The 22,984-nt window shown below is 37.6% G+C and overlaps 1 protein-coding gene across 1 annotated transcript in view; it reads left to right on the forward strand.

The window, feature by feature from the left end:
- LOC140168354 (uncharacterized) overlaps positions 1 to 22,984 on the forward strand; it is a 116,593-nt gene that overhangs the window by 71,734 nt on the left and 21,875 nt on the right. The window lies entirely within an intron of this gene.

The raw sequence follows: 22,984 nt of genomic DNA on the forward strand, positions 1-22,984 counted from the left end.
AACCTTTTCCATGTTTTCTCTTCTTTTTTCTTTCTTGTCAATCACTAAAACTGGTAGGAATTTGATATTGCGTCCTCTACCCTTCAGAAAGTGCCCCTCCCTCAATACTACTTACATGCATAGGCCTACTAAATTACGTGCAATTTAACTTTTTCTCTACTCTTCTCTCTTCAATTTTTCTCACTTTTTTCCTTTTTTCTCTCCTTTTCCCCTTTTTTTTACTTGTCAGTCACTAAAGTACTGGGAGAAATATGATATTGCGTCACACACCCTTCAGAAAGTCCCCCCCATGATCGATGCACGCGTTCGCCATAGGCCTACATCCGGCACAAGCGCCTGCGAAACCTTGCAAACACCTGGGGTATATAAACGAAAGAATAACGAACAAACCCAGGGTATATATACAGAACAGTACGAACACACATCGGACAACTTCCGAACATGTGTATTCGGCACACTCCGTTTCAAGTTTTGTGCATGCACAAAACTTGAAACGTATTGTCGACGGACTAAACAAACATCACCTAACACGAAACGCATTTGGCGGATAATAGCAGGACATATGAAGAACATAAAACGAATATTGACGAACACTAACGGAATTGCTAAAATACCACCCGTTTCTTATACGGAAGACCGATCCGGTGTAGTGTGACACTAACACGGTCTGGGTCAACGTACATCGCCGAATGCAAACATATGCTATCCGGTGGTGAAGGCCTCACAGGAACGTATTTGCAACGAACACGGGCCGAGTGCAACGAACAAAGAACGAACATGAACGAAAGGAGAGCGAACAAACTCCGGCAATATGCAGCACCATACGAACACACATCGGATAAATACCGAACATGTGTATTCGGTACACTCCGTTTCAAGTTTTGTGCATGCACAAAACTTGCCGACGGACTTAACGAACATCACCTAACACGAAACGCATTTGGCGGATGATAGCAGGACATAAAAAGAACATAAAACGATCATTGACGAACAACAACGGATTTACTAAAATACCATCCGTTTCTTGTACGGAAGACCTATTCGGTGTAGTGTGACAGGCGCATTACGTGGGTTCTCGCCTGATCTCTGACCGAATTGTTATAATTAAAGATAAACAAAATACTAACCTCGCTGATTTGGCATATAATATAAGAATTGTCTAATCGTGCGTAACATTTTTCCTCAGCTTAAAAGATTATTATTTTCGAAGTCAAGTACCCGGAGTGACCTCAGGACAGAAAGGTCTATTAACTTTTAGCTAGTGTTGAACTTGGTATAGGACCGGAATAACACACATTCTACAGCTGAATTTCGCTTGGATTACACCTGCAGATTTAAACTTCATCTATATGCAGAAGCTGGTGCAGTACGGTATAGTTTGATTTCGTTGTTTTCTACTGAAGACGTGTGTGATAATAATATGGCATTGTTCCAGCAAACGTTGAAGTTGTTCCTCGTTGTTACACTAGCCGTCATGGTGGTAGCGCAAGGTAAGTCTGTAGGGCTCGAAAAGAAGCAATCAAACATACCCGCAAACATATTACAAACAAACAAACAAACAAAACATGTATTCTCTAACATTTTCCCATTGGATATTCATTTAAATCGACTGCATTGCACTCAGTGTGTTAGGAGTAAAGAAGTCGCATTATGCCGGATTAGGTGTCAAAATACACACAACAAAACTGCATCGATTGATTATTTTATTTGGTTAATTTAGTTTAGTATCTTTAAGATATTGCTTTTGTTTTGAAGCCATATTATGTGATTTGTTCCACAGCAACGCCCTCATTTTTTTTTCGAAATTTCTACTTTTTGCACCATTCATTGTAATGGAAATGGTTGTACATAAATGCCCTGTGGAAGACTAAGCCTGAAGTGCTTTAATTTCAGTAAAATTTTAACATTTATAATAAATAATTCACCGATTGAGTGCTGGATAAACCCATCGTGTGCGCGTGTATCATTAATCAGTGGCGTCCCGTAAACTCTATGCATATCGCTATTCGTCATACGTCTTGTTTGTACATCCCATCAGCTGCGTGAAGCTCCGCCAATAATCATGATAATAATACGATTGGCGAGATGATATACGCATTGTTAGCGCTGTCCGTCTTGACGTATAAACTGTGCGTACATCGCTATTCGTCATACGTCTTGTTTGTACATCTCATCAGCTGCGTAAAGCTCCGCCAATAATCGTGGTAATAATACGCATTGTAGGCGCTGTCCGTCTTGACCACACAATTAATTATGTAGTCAAGACGGTTGGAATCGTTAAAGTAAAGCCCTGAGTCTAAATGACAGTTATAAAAGAACAGTGCACTTCGTACTTCTTGAGTGACCCACCCCACTCCCAAAAAAAATACCGGGTCCTAAATTTAAATCCAACATTTGATATGATGCATTGCAGATATGTACTTTCACATCTCGTTGTAATCTTGTTTATTTTATTTTTTACTTCAGATGTTTGTCCTCCAGGGACAGAAGCTGTAGACTGTCATGCAAACCCTTGTGAGGGGACTACTTGTCATGATTCCGATGCACTATGTGTGCCTTATTACTGTGGCGGATGCTACGCTCTCTATTATGATGTGAATGGAGATCTAATACAGGAATGCAGTAGTGGAGGTAAGTTTGTAAAGAATCCTACATGTAGATTTTAATATTTTGGTTGTGATCCTATAGTTTGATAAGCTCAGGCGGGAAATATTACGCTTTTCTCACTACGCCAAAAAGTAGACCCACGTTAAGAGTGCTATTAGTTGACCTGTCTGGTCTATATTTTGTGTGCCAAGAAATTAGACAAAGTATAGGACTTGGAATAATAATTCGTAATGGTTCTGGCGAGATGTCACAAGAACATTTTCAAAATAAAATATTTGTATATTAATCCGCGATGTTATAAGGCCCGCCGATTTCGAACTGATCAAAGTATAGATGTTGTACAATTGAAGACCTGAGTGCAAGAAGACCATAAGTCCACTGGGCCCCTCAACATGTATACACTAAAGTTACGTATAGTTTCTTAGGGTTTTATAACGTTTAATACATGTTCCAGGGTGAAAACATCATGAAAGGTTGTGAAAGATTTATTTTGGCCCCTGAACATGTATAAAACATTACAAAACTATACGAAACTATGCACAACATAAGTGTATACATGTTGAGGGGCCAAGTGGACTTACGGTCTTCTTGCGGTCAGGTCTTCAATTGCGAATTTAATTTGGACTGTATTGTCAAAAGTGTTAATTTTTAATTTGTCTTAAAATTTGTTTTATATCACGAATTTCAAAAAATCACAATAATCACAACTCAATTTCCAGCACTTTACGTACACATCAATAATTAAAAATGAATATTAGTGAGGGGCAATTACTTATTTGATATAATTGATTATTATTATTGATAATTAGTGTAGCATGTATGCCTCATACAGAATTGTGACATTACAATTATGAAAATTATGCACAAAATTGGTCTTAAAACAATCGAGAAGTGGCTGGTTTTTTGTTTGTTTGTTTTTAATTAATGGCGGTTGAAATGACAATATTAATGTTTTTGTATAATTCCCCCACACTCACATGTAATTATATATCTCTCTTTGTGGGGCCAGTCGGCATATGAACCTGTCTCAACAAGTTTATTGGGATTTCCCTATATGACTCATCAATCTGAATAAGCCAAATCGGCATTAGAAGTTTGCAATGCATTGTAGGACAGTTTTTGCAGTTTTGGGACACTTTGTCCTTTGACCTTTTAGAAAATTCAGAAATATTGGGTTTTTGTACGTACAAAATATAATTTAAAATGTTTCATAATAATTAAAACAAATATAAAAAATATTAGCATTTTATAAATTAATTATTTGGTATTTTTAATGATCAACATTATGACAGTAATAAGAAAATTAATAATAATTACATCAATTTTCCCGATATGTCAGAGGTCAAAGTGTCCCAAAACTGCTTTCAAAAACCGGAAGTTAGAATGGCGATTGTGCTTATTGCTATGTAATCATTACGTTTTTGCATTCTACACGTATACATTACGTTTGAGGTTTGGAAAGAGCCTTCTGTTAAATCATGCATGACTCAATTACAAATCTCTACATCCCTTTCTTCTTGTCTATTGATATTTTGAATAGTGTTTATCTTTCCCTAATAGATAGCGCCCTGATCGATTCTTCCTGCATATCAATATGCTTCATTTACATTACATTACAGAGATCGGACACTAATCCCTACCATAACAAACCATGTATACAATGATCACATATATGTGCCTGGACACCTCGAATAAGCCGTAAAGTCCCCCCTCTGGTCATTTTTAAATTTTTGCATAGTTGCAAAGAGCATGTTTCAGGTATTAAAATGACACCTCAATGAACTTCATATGACAATCAGAAGCGAAGTTATGGCTTGTTATAGGTTGTCATGAATCAAAACGCGAAACTGAGCAAAACGTGTTCAAAGTTAGGGAAGCATAATGACCATTCATCAGACGGGCCTCAGAAAATGTAGATTATTTCATATTTCCACTTATTTCTTTAAAATAAAACTTTGTATGTGTTTAGAAGAAAGCTTAAACATTTAAAATCTGCAAAAATCTCAACTTCGCCAAAATACGAGATTTGCATATATTTTCACCTGTAGCTCGAAATGAAGTTTGCCGAGTTTACGGCTCATTCGCCGCGTCCAGCCACATATTACAGGTGATATAACAAGCTATAACATGTCTATATTACAGGATTAGATTAGTAAACTATGATATATTTGCAAGTATTATAATATATTGATTGAGCAGGAAAGATGTGATACTATTTTTTGTATAGTAGTCTAGTTGCCGGCGTCAGGTATACATAGAATGGTTTTTTTTTATGATGATGACATGTATGATGCAAACTCATAGGTGTTGTGCGTTTGGCAATTTGGGAGGGGTGGGGTTCAAAATGACCCCATAGGATTATAAAATCAAAATTTCAATTGCTCAAATACCTCTTTCAAATATATCAAATTTTTTACATAAATAAACAAAAATAAATAAATAAATAAATAAATAAATAAATAAACGAACAAATTGAACAAATTGTAGCGTAGCATTAAAATCATAAATATAACCATTGCTGGGAGGAGGACTCGAACCAACGATATTGACATCAGCAGTCTGATGCTCTACCATTGAGTTATGACAGCATCTAGTGATGAGGGTCGAGTTTTTAGCTTATATAGTGTTTGTCTGTGATAATGCCGCCTCGTGAAAGAAATAAATATAAAATCTCAATTTTTAATTTAAATTTATTTGATAATTTTCTATCCTATATTTTCTTCAGAGCAGGGACAAATATTTCCCCTTTTATCCAATTTGACCGCTAAATAAGAATCTATATACTTCTTTTATTACTAATTTAATTCCGCGATTTGTTCCATTAAGCAATATCAAAGATTAATGTCAAGCATCTCACAACAGATATTTAGTTGGCTTAGTGGTTTTGCACAGTGCTTTTTAACCGGGAGGTACCGAGATCGATTCCCACCTCTGCCTGCAATTTTTTTAAAGACTGGGAAATAGTAACCTGACATTCGCCGCTGACATTCGTACTGCAGAAGCGGAGTTATAACTTGTTAAACTTTGCTCCTTCCGTAAAAGGGTACATTATTTTGGCACTACATTATTTCTTTTTTTCCACATTGCTGGTATTAAATATCAAATGGTCATAATTGGCGGTCACTTCAAATCACCCCCAACTGAACGAGCTTCAGGAATGTCCTCTCATTGTTAATTGTTGGTTAGCCCACCACTTGAACAGGATTTAGCCAAAGCAAACAAAGACTTAAGCTTTTTACTAATGCTATACATAAGTATAAGCTTATTATCCTCTTCAACAATAGGATTAAAGATTGGTGCTTGACTGGAATTACGTGCTAGTGTCATTGGTTATTGTTAAAAGGCAATAAGGTGTGTAATTGCAATATTTCCTCTGAATAGGACAGACTCTCTACATCGAACCATGGATGCTGAAGGTTCGCAATACTGTTATTAGCTGTTATTTAGGGGAAGGTATCTTCCAACCCCAATTTCAAATGTACATGTGGCAAGGGGCTGTGCAATATGTGGAGAAATGGTGAACGGCTTTGATTCTTTGGCAAGCCAATTATGGTCATGTAGTACCCAGATGTGTTGGACTGTGCAATGATTATGCCCCTCCCAAGGGTGGAGAAATTGGGGGTGAGGAGAGGTAGCTTTGATTTTTGGCAAGCCAGGAGGGTAAGCATTTCTTTGTCATACATTAACATATTCACTCACAAGAGAACTGTTCTCACAGTGAATTTTTTGTTTTATCCTTTTTGATCTGATACAGGAAAATAGCTGTAGCTTGAATGAGAGACACTCAAGTTGGACTACCTGGAATCTGAGGGGTAGGAACCGAGTGGAATACCTGACATCTATGGTGTAAAGGACATGATGAACATTATCAAATGTATACTTAGGTGAAAAGTAAATAGCCTGTTGAGTAAGGTTGAGTAAGAGTAGACTACTCCGTAGTCCACTTGTCCTTTGTGCATACTCTGGCTATTGCATTTTATAACGCTGATTTAATTAATTTGTGCACAATTGATAGATTTTCACATCTGATCTTTAGTTCAGTCACCGTACTCCCTCTGTTTGTTAGTTTTAACTCGGGCTACTAATATAAACTGGTAGATTCTAAAATCAGAATTGTTCACTATTGAAGTGCCATTATAATTATGACATTATGATATGTTGCATTCAATAATATAAGCCTACGTATACTTTACTTTTCACTAATATAATTATATAAACTTGTTCATAACAATGATGTAATAAATATCAGTATAATTTTGAGTTCAACTGAATGCTTTCATGATTAATAACATGTTTTTATTTATCCAAAATCGACTATGGCATAGTCTAGAGTAAGAGTTACGTTAAAAAGTGTTGAGTCATGTATTGACTCCTTCACTGAGTAAAATGTTTACTCAAAGGGAGATTTATATAATACCCATGCCAAATTTTATGGAAATTGATGGTCAGAAAATATTTTAAATAATTTATGCAAAACGCGAAAAAAATTTAATGTGTTCAGCTGCGTGCGGTCCATTTGTTGACCCAATTACCTAGTACAGTCGCGCATCGCCGAAATGACTCCAAAATTATCTATGCCCCGTTATCTATGCCCGTGTAATATCTATGCCCGTGTAACGGGGCATAGATATTGTATTTGTTCTGTTTAGTTTTCTCCTTCTCCTTATCTATGCCCGTGCAACGGGGCATAGATATTGTATTTGTTGTGTTTAGTTTTCTCCTTCTCCTTCTCCTTCTTCTCCTTCTTCTCACGCTTCCTTTGCACTCCTCTAGCTCACGAACTAAAGTAGCCTCGCGGCCCATACTTGGTACAATGATGGCCCATGACCCCTAAAAGTTTCCTAGGGTAGCCTCGACCCCAGAGGTCAAAGGTCATGGGCTACAGGGGGCAATATGTGTAAATTTTCAAACAGCTCTAGCTCAAGAACTATAGCACCCTCCGGGTTTATACTTGGTATAATGATAGCCCATGACCCCTAAAAGTAACTTATGGTAGCCACGACCCCAGAGGTCAAAGGTCACAGGCTACAGGGGGCAATATGTGTAAAATTTTAAAACCACTTTAGCTCAATAACTATAGCGCCCTCAGGAATCATGCTTGGTATATAATGATGGCCCATGACCCTCAGATATTTCCTGCAGTAACATCGACCCCAGAGGTCAAAGGTCATAGGCTACCGTGAGCAATATATGTAAAATTTCAAACAGCTCTAGCTCAAGAACTATGGCGCCCTCAGGGTTCATACTTGGTACAATGATGACCCATGACCCTTGATGTATTCTATATTAGCCGCATTCCCAGAGGTCAAAGTCTAAAGGCTTCAGTAAGCAAAATAGGTGCGACCTAACACACTGTAGCGCAATAGTTTTTGCAATGATAAAGGTCTGAATCGTACTTAACAAAAACTCCCTTAAAAGGGAATGTGTACGCATTTTGATTTTTGATTTTGAACCACCTCAAAAGGTTGTCATGATGGGACAAGGAGTGTGGTTGGTTAAGGGGTGGGATATTAGAGAGAGTGTGGTCCGGTCTGGTGGTGTTTTAGAGAGAGTGAGGGTCTGATGGGGTATAAGAGAGAGTGAAGGCTTGGTAGGGTATTAGAGAGAGTGCGTGCCAGTCTGGTGGTGTTTTAGAGCGAGTGAGTGTCTGGCGGAGTATAAGAGAGAGCGAGGGTCTGGTGGGGTATTAGAGAGAGTGTGTGGCAGTCTGGTGGTGTTTTAGAGAGAGTGTGTGTATAGTGGAGTATAAGAGAGAGTGAAGGCTTGGTGGGGTATTAGAGAGAGTATGGGTCAGTCTGGTGATATTTTAGAGCGAGTGAGTGTCTGATGGAGTATAAGAGAGAGTAAAGGCTTGGTGGGGTATTAGAGAGAGTATGGGTCAGTCTGGTGATGTTTTAGAGCGAGTGAGTGTCTGATGGAGTATAAGAGAGAGTGAAGGCTTGGTGGGGTATTAGAGAGAGTGAGGGTATGGTGGGGTATTAGAGAGAGTGTGGTCCAGTCTTGTGGTGTTTTAGAGAGAGTGATGGTCTGGTGCAGTATAATAGAGAGTGAGGGTCTGGTGGGGTATAAGAGAGAGTGAAGGCTTGGTAGGGTATTGGAGAGAGTGTGGGCCAGTGCAGTGTTATGAGCATTACATGCATATCAAATGAAAGCTTAAAACAAGTGCTTTCACATGGTGATCACCAAGTTTTCGTTTGTGAATAGGGGAAGGGGGTTAGGTGTTGTCATGGGCATAGATATTCGTGTTTGGTCAAACACATTACTGTGGCATCTAGTTCTTATCTATGCCCGTGCAACGGGGCATAGATATTGTATTTGTTGTGTTTAGTCTTCTCCTTCGTCTTCGCCTTCTTCTCCGTAAGACCAGTCCTTTGCACCCCTCTAGCTCAAGAACTAAAGTAGCCTCGGGGCCCATACTTGGTATAATGATGACTCATGACCCCTAGAAATTTCCTGGGGTAGCCTCGACCCCAGAGGTCAAAGGTCATGGGCTACAAGGGGCAATATGTGTAAAATTTGAAGCATCTCTAGCTCAAGAACAATAGCGCCCTCAGGGTTCATACTTAATATAATGATGGCCCATGACCCCTAGAAGTAACCTAGGGTAGCCACGACCCCAGAGGTCAAAGGTCATAGGCTACAGGGAGCAATATGTGTAAACTATTAAAACAGCTTTAGCTCAAGAACTATAGCGCCCTCAGGGTTCATACTTGGTACAACGATGGCCCATGACCCTTAACAGTAACATCGACCCCAGAGGTCAAATGTCATGGGCTACAGGGGGCAATATGTGTAAAATTTCAAACAGCTCTAGCTCAGGAACTACAAGGGCTTTCACATGGTGCTCACCAAGTTTTCGTTTGTGAATAGGGGAAGGGGGTTAGGTGTGGTCACGGGCATAGATATTCGTGTTTGGTAAAACACATTACTGTGGCATCTAGTTCTCTTTCTCCTTCTTCTCACGCTTCCTTTGCACCCCTCTAGCTCAGGAACTAAAGTAGCCTCGGGGCCCATACTTGGTACAATGATAGCCCATGACCCTTAAATGTTTCCTAGGGTACCCTCGACCCCAGAGGTCAAAGGTCATGGGCTACAGGGGACAATATGTGTAAAATTTGAAGCATCTCTAGCCCAAGAACTATAGCGCCCTCAGGGTTTATACTTAGTACCATGATGGCCCATGACCCCTAAAAGTAACCTATGGTAGCCTCGACCCCAGAGGTCAAAGTTCACAGGCTACAGGGGGCAATATGTGTAAATTTTAAAAACCACTTTAGCTCAAGAACTATAGCGCCCTCAGGGTTCATGCTTGGTACAATGATGGCCCATGGCCCTTAGATATTTCCTGCAGTAACATCGACCCCAGAGGTCAAAGGTCATGGGCTACAGTGAGCAATATGTGTAAAATTTCAAACAGCTCTAGCTCAAGAACTACAGCGCCATCAGGGTTCATACTTGGTACAATGATGACCCATGACCCTTGATGTATTATATATTAGCCGCATCCCCAGAGGTCAAAGTCTAAAGGCTTTAAAAACCAAAATAGGTACGACCTATTAACACAGTGTAGCGCAATAGGTAGTATTTTGTAATTTTTGTTAGCTACCTGTGTTTGCAATGATAAAGGTCTGAATCGTACGTCAAGGAAACTGATCACTTGACAAAAACTCCCTTAAAAGGGAATGTGTAGGCATTTTGATTTTGGTTCCTTCGACCATCTCAAAAGGTTGTCATGATGGGACAAGGGATGTGGTTGGGGTGGTGTATTAGAGAGATTATTAGAGAGATTGTGTGAGTGTCTGGTGGAGTATAAGAGAGAGCGAGGGTCTGGTGGAGTATCAGCGAAAGTGTGGTCCAGTCTGGTGGTGTTTTAGAGAGATTGAAGGTCTGATGTGGTATAAGAGAGAGTGAAGGCTTGATAGGGTATTAGAGAGAGAGTGTGTGCCAGTCTGGTGGTGTTTTAGAGAGAGTGAGTGTCTGGTGGAGTATAAGAGAGAGTGAGGGTCTGATGGGGTATAAGAGAGAGTGAGGGTCTGATGGGGTATTAGAGAGAGTGTGGTCCAGCTCCAGTCTGGTGGTGTTTTAGAGAGAGTGATGGTCTGATGGAGTATAAGAGAGAGTGAGGGTCTAGTGGGGTATTGGAGAGAGTGTGGTCCAGTCTGGTGGTGTTTTAGAGAGATTGAAGGTCTGATGGGGTATAAGAGAGATTGAAGGCTTGGTAGGGTATTAGAGAGAGTGTGGGCCAGTCTGGTGGTGTTTTAGAGAGAGTGAGTGTATAGTGGAGTATAAGAGAGAGTGAAGGCTTGGTGGGGTATTAGAGAGAGTATGGGTCAGCCTGGTGGTGTTTTAGAGCGAGTCGGTGTCTGGTGGTGTATAAGAGAGAGTGACGGGTCTGGTGGGGTATTAGAGAGAGTGTGGTCCAGTCTGGTGGTGTTTTAGAGAGAGTGATGGTCTGGTGGAGTATAAGAGAGAGAGAGAGAGAGAGAGAGAGAGTGAGGGTCTGGTGGGGGTATTAGAGAGAGAGTGTGGTCCAGTCTGGTGGTGTTTTAGAGAGAGTGATGATCTGCTGGGGTATAAAAGAGAGTGAAGGCTTGGTAGGGTATTAGAGAGAGTTTGCGCCAGTCTAGTGTTATGAGCATTACATGTATATCAAATGAAAGCTTTCACATGGTGCTCTCCAAGTATTCGTTTGTGAATAGGGGAAGGGGGTTAGGTGTGGTCATCACGGGCATAGATATTCGTGTTTGGTCAAACACAGTCACTGTACCATCTAGTTAACTTTGTTTTTGATTCGTCGGCGTGATCGTATTTTTTATCAGCCCGGCAAGCCAAGAAAATGTAAGCTCGGGAAAGGAAAAGAAGAGCAGAAGAAAAAATAAGGGCTACACAACAGGCTCTTGCTAATGGAGAGTTAATCAGAGATGTAACCAAACTAACTGTCGGTGATCTGAAGAAGCAGTGTCAGCTGTGGCAAAGTCTTCCTATTCAACAAGCCGATTTGCTGAAAGGCTATTACAAAAAGTCCAAACAACAGCTGCTTGCTGTTCTTTGTGAAGTTGTTGGACAAAATTCTGCCTTCGACGTACATACTCATCAATCGGACAGTGAGAGCGCCGATGAGTTCAGTTCGTCCAGTGATGAGGATGCCATAGCATTAGCAAATTTATAATGCATTTAATAAGCATCTACCATAAACCTTGAAGCCATTTATAAGAATATTGTAACTTCTTCTATTTTGATAAATTAAAAGTAGGCCTACTTATTGGTCCACCTCAAGTTCGGTAGTGACAAAGGGAGTATTTTGCTTCTAGCAGCAGGGGCTATTTTAGAAGAAAAAAGTCACTGCACGTTAGCAAACGTAAAATCTAAAAGGTCAGCTAGCGGAGACAGGCTTGAGGGGAAGGGGTTGCTGGCAGAAGGGTTGTCTCCCCTCGAGTTCTGTAAACCTTTACAAATCACGCGTTAAAATCACGCATTTTACTGACACATTTTTGACGTTAAGGGCTGAGAGCTGAGAGCACATCACTCAGACATACCAAATTGCATTCTGAATACGAAGAATAGCCTTAACTGATATCAAATAATTTGAATTTTCGATATAATGTACATTTTATGACAAATTATTAAACTGATATTTTTGACCTTTAACAGTCCTCGAAGTAAAGTTTATCAATCTAATGGTATGCACTTAAAGTTGAAAATTGATACATGTCTGGTTCACTAATGCATTTCACTAATTCATTTAATTGACTTGTCATTATTTTTAATTACCTACAGCTCCATGAAAGTACACACTAGGATTAATGTCATTAAGTTTATGGTATTGATGGTATTGATATGCAAAAATGAATACAAACTCTGCAAAAATGCATAAAATGCACACAGGTGCCTACAATTGCACGAAATTAATATCTGTAAAATATCATAATAGTAAAAAAAATCCTTTTGATTTACTGAAAAGGGTAAGTTTCATTTAAAATGACATTCCATTTAATTGAATTATCATTTTTGATTACTCCATAACAGTACACAGAACCTCTTTATTAAATGTTGAACACGTGTCCCTACCATCTCTTAACCTGTCGCACAGTAGCGTAAAGTTCTCAAAATGTGATAAGATGTCTGCAATTTAAGTGATGCAAAGGTGCATAAGTTGTCGGCAAATTGCATAAAAAAGTTGCATATAAATTTCATTACAAAAGATTAAACACACTCTTCATGAACTAAATGTCTATAGTGCTCAACTTAAAACACTAAGATGTTCAGTCCATAAACAGGGTGTTTATTTTTTACAAGCAATATACAGGGAGAGTCAAAAAAGTGCAATAGTGCAAAGAATCTATCTTCATTTTATAACCATTTTCTTAACCTCATTGGCACTGAAGTAGAATGGAGCACCCAAAGTTTTATTGTCCCTGCTCTTGTATAAGTAGAGGAAGAACAGGGGAATACTTAAATTTTCCCCCTGAATATGGACCCAGTATAAAGAAGAAATAAACAAACAAACAAAAGGAAACATTACTTTTATTTGAAGAGCTTTGTTGCAAAAGCCCCATCCACTTTTTGACTTTTTGAGAAAAACAGCTTTTTTTAATTGTGCAAGTATTGCTTGTTCGATTTGATTAAATTTGGGTTTGGATAAAGTGGTGTTGAATAGAAACTAAAAGAATAGGTTTGGTACAATTTTCAAGCCTTCCTATTTATTTTATTATTTCCTTTATATCGCGCCTTTTGTGGATGTAAGGCCTTTTGCAACAAAATAAATCTACACCTTTTCTAGAAACCACCTTTGCAATCAAATTTGAGCCCATTTGTTTGCATTACTTTATGTAACTTGACTAATGCTCTCAAAATCAAAAAGAAAAATCGAAATATCTCATTTACTTTTTTTAATTATGAATTTTTAATTAAATCCGGCAAAATGAAATTTTTGATCATTTCCGAAGCCCGATGCTGTCTCTTAACGCATGATCGTTCCCAATTTTTTGGGGAAAGGGGTTATTTTTAAACTATGTTCGCGAACATAAAATGTATCAGTGACATACACCACTATGTCGTAAATATGTGACATACGCCACTATTTTGGTATATCGCGGCTGTGTGGCCAATATGGATATGAATTGAACTATTTATTCGACATACTGGCGTATCACGTGTCCTATGTCAATTTTGATTGGAGAATAATTTTTCAAAAAAAAGTTTAATGACTAATTACAATTAATTGGTGAATGACAACAATGTATTTTATACATTAAATGTAACTTAAATATTTATATTTTCATATCCTTTCAAGAAAACGGGACATTTTAATCGAGGCAATGTATGACAAACGGTTAAAAGTTGCAAAAACTTCAGATGCACTTATCTCAAAATGGCCATTTTCGTGATAGACCACCATGTCATCCACGCGACGATTTACGATATCTCCAGAAGGGAAGGTGGTATGAAGGTCAAACATATTGTTTACGTATTTTTACCCACACTATAATGTCATGCCAATAACTCAATTTCAGCCAAAAGTGGATGTAAGGGTTTTTTTGCAACAGAGCTCTTCATTTGTTGTTATTTTCATATTTACCCTTACATTAAAAATGTTCATTCTCTATTAAAGAAACATACAAATTTATGGGCGGGTTTTTCAAATGTCGAAAGGAATGCGTGCAAATTGAAGTGGTTTGAATTACAAAATATCCAGTATAAGTTAGACACATTGCAGGGAATTGAAAAATTGGAGTTGGAGTTGGGTGAGGTATGAAGGACTTAAGTAATATTAGAAAGTTAGTTTGAATCGAAAAAAGGAATTGAAAGAACGACAAAAATCAACCTTGAAAAAAATGGGAAAGTTCAACTTGGTTCTTACGTGAATATTGATTCGTTGACCTATTGTACTTTTTTTTACTCACCCTGTATATACGTTTAGTATAATTTGATGTGCTCATCATTAAGTGTCTATGTGTTTAGTTTAGCGTTGAAAGTGTTTAATTTAGTATTTGCCTATACTTTTACCTTGTAAGCACCTATATAGAAGAGTTTAAACCGGCTGATTTCACATGCATTTAGCAAATGAAAAAACAATCAATTTTTTTAATAATTATCATATGGTTAAGCAGTGCTTTTTTCACTGATCTGGACTCCTCATGTTGAGGAAAGCCGCGCTTTTAGCCTTTTTCATACTAATTTGGCCATTTAAAGTATTTTAAATGTTGATTATAAAAAAAGTCCCGATATTGAGCCAGAGGGATTATCAAGCTGCCCCAGTGCCCCCGTTACCAGGTCTGCATGCTATACAGGCTGCGCGCTTGCTTTTTTATTGGTGTCCCCGGTGGCATATCAGCGGTGAGCGGCGATGAAAATGTTCCTGATGGTCATAATTGTTGGCCTGTTTTACTGGGACAATTGCGCACGAAGCGCGCAAAACCTTTCCATTTTACACTATTTTAGCACAAACAAAGATAATATGTTGTGGTAATTACACTATTTTGCCCCCAAATTAAGGTGTTTAACGGTCTAAAAAAGAAGATGCACAGGACAATTCTGGAAAATTTCTGTCCGGTAGATGGAGCTGCCCCCACGCCAGTTGCGGATTTTCTCGTCCAGAGGTTTTTCCCCCACGAGTGACCGACAAATTGGGAGGAAAGGGCGTTACCAGAGGCGTTGTGTGGCAATATTTGCTTGATTTCCCCTGCCGATTAAACTATACAATATAGGATATAGGATTTCCCGACTAGATCAGTCTTACTTTATGGGGGAACTTCTTTCATTTCTAGTATAGAAATATTTTAAGCACAGATTTTTAATTCTCACTGCACGGATTTCCAGGAGGCACGTTAAAATAGCCCCTGTCTAGCAGTATCAAGTTGCGCACATAAATTTAATTACACAGTACTCACACACGTACAAGGAAGGTGTGTTGGCACGCTTGCAGCCCAACTGCGAAAAAGCATTGATGTCACTGCCTAACTTGAAGCAACCCAAAGAATATATATGTTTTAAGGGATGGCTTTGGTTATAAAAAAAAAAACACGATAGCAGAAATTGTAATCGAAAGAGATAAGTACGATTATTATTTATATCAGGCTTTTGAGCGATACAATAAAACTGTATATTGTACAATATTTGCAAAATACCCGGATGCAATACAATATTTCTTGAATATTGTACGCGTATCGCGTACGCGTCGCGCGTTACCATGGTGACGGCACCAACACGCGTCATGATCCAACAGCACAACAATACACTACAGACATCGTAACAGCTCACAGGAGATTTCGTACTGTATAAACAAGTAAAATCACAAACTTAAGGGATGGGTTTATATGTGTGTAAATGGAGGAGAAATGGGAGGATTTTGGCATGTTTGCTGTGATTGTTTGCCTAGCAATATTGATCACAAGTACACAATTGATGGTGCATATCAAGGACCAAACTCTATAGTTTCATATTTGAGCACGATCACTTCTGTAAGGTCATGGGAAATTATGTAAATCGGCTTTTATATTTGATGTTGCATATTGGCTCACGCACTTTTTTTTGGTACCCAGTATTTCACAAAGTCCCTGTACTCTGATGACCCTATGACTTTTTGCTGGTATGTTGAGCACTTTAAACAATTAATTATAGTACTTACCTCCTACTTTAGGAACATGCGTATGCCTTAATGTATGTCGACCATGTCAACAACCCAGTGTAGTTTTACATGGTTTGAAAAGTCTATTTCCTTTCGCTATTTTGCCAATCATAATTCATAAATTGTCCAAAAACAAGTAAAATCACAAACTTTAAGGGATGGGTTTATATGTGTGTAAATGGAGGAGAAATGGGAGGATTTTGGCATGTTTGCTGTGATTGTTTGCCTAGCAATATTGATCACAAGTACACAATTGATGGTGCATATCAAGGACCAAACTCTATAGTTTCATATTTGAGCACGATCACTTCTGTAAGGTCATGGGAAATTATGTAAATCGGCTTTTATATTTGATGTTGCATATTGGCTCACGCACTTTTTTTTGGTACCCAGTATTTCACAAAGTCCCTGTACTCTGATGACCCTATGACTTTTTGCTGGTATGTTGAGCACTTTAAACAATTAATTATAGTACTTACCTCCTACTTTAGGAACATGCGTATGCCTTAATGTATGTCGACCATGTCAACAACCCAGTGTAGTTTTACATGGTTTGAAAAGTCTATTTCCTTTCGCTATTTTGCCAATCATAATTCATAAATTGTCCAACTTTCCAGTGCGTCCTTTACGTTTAAATAGTTCAGTTTATTGTCAAGTTGTGCCTCTATACGCCATATTTACGGAATTGATGATACGAGCTGATACGGAATTTTGAACCCAAATTTCTTGAAAATATACATTACCTTTTAACTTCTCGCCACGAAATTGGATTCATAAGAAGGTCAAATACAAGCCTTCCATTATGGCTGGTATCATCATCTCGATTGGTGTCTTGTGTTGGTATTATTCCATATTTTGCCGGTAGAAGTTCAATGAAACCCTCCATAATTCACGACTACTGTCACTTGTGTTATAAACTCGATGTGTTTACTATATTGTCGCTCGGGTCCGCGACTAATCGCAGGTACCGGTCTATCATTAGCTATTCTATACACTTTTCAATAGCCTTATTGTGATGTGTGGGAGTTTTAAAAGCCGAGCCATGAACAAAATATAATGCGAGCACCCGGGGGCATCAACTTTAGAGGTGACGGTATGTGCCTGTCAATATATGCCCCTCTTTTGAAGCCGACTATACCCGATGACCAGGCACCTTCAGTTTTCAAAATATATACCCAATGACCCCTTTTTCATTTTGATTGTACATAATGACCCTTTTTTTTATAAAAAAAACCCCAACGTTTTGTACTGATATGCGTCTACTTCGCGACGCTTGTAGGCACATATACCCATCAATTCTAAAGTTGAGTGCCCCGGGGCGAGCGCATACTGCGGGCCAATGAACAATGAGATAGTGGCTTTTCTGATATCTCTTTGAGTAACTGTTGAAGTATAAATCAGCCAACGAGTAGGTGTGTCCAAATTGCACATCTTGAATTGAGACCAAGACATGCTGTTATTTCAATTGTTATACCGTTCCGGTTGGTTTATTACCTACGAGATGCAGTTCTAAGGTGACAGAGGGACAGGTCTGCAATTCGATTCCACAACCATTCATACCTTTCATCTGTTTTATTGTATTATCGTGCGAATTGCTCCGTGGTACCTTACGGGTACCTGAATTTTATTTGAATGAAGATGACTCTGTCATGCTCGACGTCATATTGCATAATTTCTATACAGTATATGCAATAAACCAACCAGAACAGTATAACAATTGAAATAATAGGCAGTTCTAAGATAGGTTAAGAAGAATATAACGTCACAATTCTGTATTATTATTCAAGGTTGTAACGTGTGTCTATGCTGTCATGTAGGCCTACCTGGCAACAGACACGCCCCAGTACAAACAGATGAAATTTGTAGAAAAGCGTGATTATGACAAAAACATTTAAAAATGATACTTTGAGGTATTGTTTTTTAATTTTTGTATGGCAGATCATACATACACATGTGCTGAGGTCAAAAAGGTAAAAATTTTGTTTTTGACCCCTGACTCACCTGTCATTCCAAACAACCCCTTAAGGGGGTACTACACCCCTCCATAATTTTTTGTCTATTTTTGCATTTTTCTCAAAAACTAATAACACAGTGGCAACAAAAGTTATCTGTATTAAAGGGGCAAGGAATCCAATTACTACACTGGAATTTCAGTGACCCAAGACAAGCGGTTCTTTATTTATGACAAGAAAAGAGGTACAGCAAGGATGTACCTCATATCCTATCATATTTACTGAACCGCTTGTCTTGAATCACTGAAATTTCAGTGAAGTAATTGGATTCCTTGCCCCAATAATATACATAACTTTTGTTACCAGTGTGTTATTATTTTTTGATAAAAATGCAAAAATAGTCACAACTTTACCACAGGGGTGTAGTACCCCCTTAATTCGCGGCAATTCTGGATGAGGATAACCTGAGGAAATATAATCGACATCTACAAATAAACCTATATATAATTATTCCGAAAATGTCTTTGGAGAGTAAAGAGCAGAAAACAAGAAGGTCAAAAGGTAAGCTTACATTACAATACACATTGGTTAAACCCGGTGGCTAGGTAAGCTTAAATTTTCATTTTACCGCATAGCAAAAGCCTGATATAAATAATAATAATAATATTGAATGGCTTATTTCCGTGTGATACAAGAATATATTACACTCGATAGAAAAATAATGCACTCGTCTTCGACTCGTGCAATATTTTTCTATCTCGTGCAATATATTCTTGTATCACACTCAAAGCCATTCAATATTATATAATTATTTTAAAAACCACTTTAATAGGGACGAAATCAAAACTCGATCGGTGGTTGACCGCCGGTTCCGTCCAGTTGCTATTGTTCTAAACAATTGGAACCGGCGGATAACCGCCGGTGGAGTTTTGATTTCATCCCTAATAGGGAAAAATAACATGGACTGAGAAAACAAGCATTTTTAGCTTTGAAGTGATTTTTAATGGCAAGTAACTTTAAATTACTGCTGTTGATATGATTGAATATGTTTTTGAGGGTACACAAAAAGACACAGATTGCTGAAAATGTAATCAGAATTGATAAATGATGTTGATATGATTGAATATGTTTTTGAAGGTACACAAAAGACTCAGATTGCTAAAAATGTAATCAGAAATGACAAATTAGATACTTTTAAAAATCACATTTTTGGGGGGAAAAAATGCCAGAAATGATGAAAAGTGCATTTTCAGCCTTAAAAAGGTGATTTTTAATGGCAAGTTACTTTAAATTACTGATGTTGATATGATTGAATATGTTTTTGAGGGTACACAAAAAGACTCAAATTGATAAAAATGTAATCAGAAATGACAAATTAGATACTTTTAAAAATCACTTTTTTGGGGCAAAATGCCAGAAATGATGAAAAGTGCATTTTCAGCCTTAAAAAAGTGATTTTTAATGACAAGTAACTTTAAATTGCTGTTGTTGATATGATTGAATATGTGTTTGAGGGTACTTATAAAGAAAACAATAGCTGAAATTGTAATCAGAAAAGATAATTACGAGACTTTTAAAAATCACTTTTTTGGGGAAAAATTGCCCGAAATGAGGAAAAGTGCATTTTCAGCCTTAAAATGGCAAGTGTCTTTAAATGCTTGCTGTTATTTTAGTTAAATCTATGGTGGAGAGTATTTATAATTTGCCAAATTGCAGAAAATATTATCAGAAGTGATAAATTGGATACCTTTAAAAATCAGATTTTTGGGAAAAATTGGAAAATTCATCAAATCTCATTATTCAGCCCATTTTTAAAGACATTTCTAATGTAATGAAAAATGTAAATTAAACTGTTTCTTTTTAGATCAGATGAATACCTATAAGCATTTTCCAAATATAGTTATGTATTATGTTGTAGAAGTATGATTTTGAATAAAAGTGCCATTTTGGCACATTTTTTTTGTGATAACCAGAGTTTCCATGAACTTTGATTCCACTTTGCTTGCTATTTCAATCTTGTTGGGTTCTGTACCTGTGGAGAGAAAAAGGCATGTGGGTGGGGTTATTCTATGAGATAAAATGTCTTTAAAAAGGCAGATTTTTGGGAAAAATGCAAATTAAATTAGCTACATTTCGTACAAATGTGTTTTCTTGAAGGATCATAACGCGTAATCCAACAATTAAAACAATCTGGAATTTTCAAAGGAGTAGTTTCTGTCCCCCATACTTTTGTAAGACATGCTCTCAGAGGGTGTCTAGGGTGGAAATTGTTTTACAAATGTGGCATTTATAAGGCTAAATAATGAAAATTGGCAAATTCCGCAAAAATCATAAAATTTGCATTTTTCAACAAAAAATAAAAAATGAAAAATTTTCTTTTTGATTATGTCAAATGGTATATTAATGGACACTATAACATTAAAAACAACAGAAAAAAGCAATTCTTTCAAAGACATGAAAAAAAATTGGTCAAAATTGCTTAAAAGGGCATTTTCACCCCAAAATATCTCCAAAACTGACTTTTTCATCAGCCATTATTGACAATATTTTTGTTATACCTAAGTTGAACTTCGGAAAAATAATATACATGGACCACAATCACCAAAGAATTGCAAGAAAATTGTGCCTGAAAAAGCACTTTCATTCCATAGGCCAATAAGGTTGTATGGGCCTCCCTATAAATTGCACTAGCCGTTTTGATATAGAACGGTATGGGACTACATTTGGGGATGAGGCTATATCACACTTTCATTCACAACATCTAAACGGAATATATGCATGATATTTTAGTCTAAAATTTCACTGGGATTATGATGAAAAAAATATGAGCTTTCTTTTGATGCCAAAATCTCCAAACAGTGGTGGGGAGGCTGTCGATCAGGTCATCCATCTTTAGCAAGCCTCGAAGTAAACTTTAGAAATCTAATGATATTTACTTGAAATGTATGTAGCTGGGAGGACAATCCGACCATCATTTGAGAAATGGGGAAGAAATACATTTTTCACACAGAAAAGTAATTTGCCATACAATTTTTATTATATTGCGAATGTCAAAAAAATCAAAATTATCTGATATCAGACGGACATTCCTCGTATTCAGAATGCAAAGTGTTGTGTCTGATGTGTTCTCAGGTGCAACAAAAATACTGTGCAAAGGGTGGTGACCGAGCCCTTAAGTTTTATACACATGACAATATTGAATTCGAGAACAGCAAAAAACCTTCATGTATGGTAAGTTTTTTAAAAAAAGTCAAAAATTCGGTTACTGTGCATGGTTTCCGTGTAAGTTGCCTTCAATCAACCAGAGAAGATGTATGAATCAACGTATGTATAATTAACTTGAGTAACAGGTGGAGTAGCTGGGGGTTAGAGAAGAGGGGAAATGAAAGTTCTAATCCCGGGGTTTACGGGTTCAAATCTATTATAAAACAAGATACTAATTGGAGCATGGAGTTGCATGCTTGCACTGAAAATGCATGCACGATTATCTTTGCCATTATTACGTGTATACAGTATGTGAAATGTGATTATTATAGTTGCGTATAATTATTTGCTGGTTCACCGCGCATTGCGTGGGTTCTCGCCTGATCTCTGACCGAATTGTTACAAATAAATAGATAAACAAAAATACTAACCTCACCAATTCGTATAGACATAGAATATAGAGTTGCCTAATCATGCGTGACCAATTTTCCTCAGCTTAAAAGATTATTATTTTCGAAGTCAAGTCGAGTGACTTTTGAACAGAAAGGTCTAGCCACTTTTAGCTTTAGTGTTGAACTTGGTATATGACCGGAATAACACACGTCTTATACAGCTGAATTACGCTAGGATTACATCTGCAGATTTCAACTTGATCTACAAGCGTATGCAGAAGCTGGTGCAGTATAGTTTGATTTCGTTGCTTTCTACTGAAGACGTGTGATAAGGCCAAAAAAAAAAAAAAAAAAAAGGTTTGTCTCACGAACATTTGCCAAAAAAGCTAAGTGCTATGCTTTTTTTTTTTTTTTTTTTTTTTTAGAAGCTATGCTAATGCGTTTTTTTTTTTGTTTTTTTTTTTTTTAGCCTGAGACAAATGAAAATCACAAGACAGGTATTGGAAAACTACAAGTGGTCTTACAATGAAAGAGAAGCAACAAATTTACAATGTTAATATTCTGTAACTGTATTTTATTTGCCTTCCTAGAGCTGATCACTATTAAAAATCAGTGCAAAATACAAAGTTACGATACAAATGTTGGTATACTATGAGCGAGATTTGATGTTTCCATAGAGGTGAATATTCAGAGTAACCGAATCGGCGCACCGATGCAGTGCCCAATTCCTCAGCACAGTCCCCCCTGTTTTAACTATACGAATACGAACAATCATGTTGAAATAAACGGTAAAAATTCGTTAAAAACAGCTGCAAAAATACAAAAATTTATGAAAACAACATGGCTTCACTCGATCGCAGAGTTCTCCGTAGGCTAAGTCCTTTTATATTGCATCCACTTTGCTTCGTCGGCTTTACGCTCCGTGCCGTTGCAAGGATGGCGTGAAACTAGCGAGACTGAGGCTACGGTGTGGGTTACGGGCTATCTGCAACACTAATGGCATACGCGCTGCCTGACATTTTCGATGGTTTTCTGACATTGAGGAATTTTACTACGTTGGTCGAACTATCGGGAACCGGAAAAATCGGGGAAAAAAAAACCCTTTAAAAAGGCGGTCAGCGCGTAGACAAACGCGCTGTATCGCTTTCACATACTTATGCGCGCGGGTTCGTGAGACAAACCTTTTTTTTTTTTTGCCTAAC

This window comes from Amphiura filiformis, chromosome 13 (assembly GCF_039555335.1).
Source record: "Amphiura filiformis chromosome 13, Afil_fr2py, whole genome shotgun sequence".
NCBI lineage: Eukaryota > Metazoa > Echinodermata > Ophiuroidea > Amphilepidida > Amphiuridae > Amphiura > Amphiura filiformis.